Source organism: Pholcus phalangioides, unplaced genomic scaffold (genome assembly GCF_987345545.1).
Source record: "Pholcus phalangioides strain wild (caught in Gottingen) unplaced genomic scaffold, Ppha-v1.0 ptg000024l_1, whole genome shotgun sequence".
NCBI classification, from domain to species: domain Eukaryota; kingdom Metazoa; phylum Arthropoda; class Arachnida; order Araneae; family Pholcidae; genus Pholcus; species Pholcus phalangioides.
The window spans coordinates 15299332-15299780 of NW_028301616.1; positions in this window are offsets into that span (position 1 = coordinate 15299332).

Below are 449 nucleotides of genomic sequence, written 5' to 3' on the forward strand. Positions count from 1 at the left end.
ATATCGAAAACTAGAATGTATTTTTTTTTTTTAAATTTTAGTTAGGAAAAGTTGGCAGCATTTTTATTTGTGAATTTTATCTGATTGGTGCTGCTATCTAGCGACCGAAGTCTATTCAGATTTATTTCATTTTATTTTAGTTAGGAAAGTTCGGCATCAACTTCTATTTGTGGATTTGATCTCATTGTTACAATGCATTGGTCCAAATATGCATGGAGCGTAATATACGCTCGATGCGTTTTTCCCGTTATCTAACGAGAAATATCGGAAACAAAATACGTTACAATACAAACAAAATACATACTGACTTATTTTTTTAAATTTTAGTTAGGGAAGTTTGGCAGCAACATTCATTTATGAATTTTCTCCGATTTCTTGCTGCCATCTAGTGAGAGATATCAAAAACAAAATATTTTCAGTTTTTTTTTTTTTTGTTAGGTTTTAGTTAG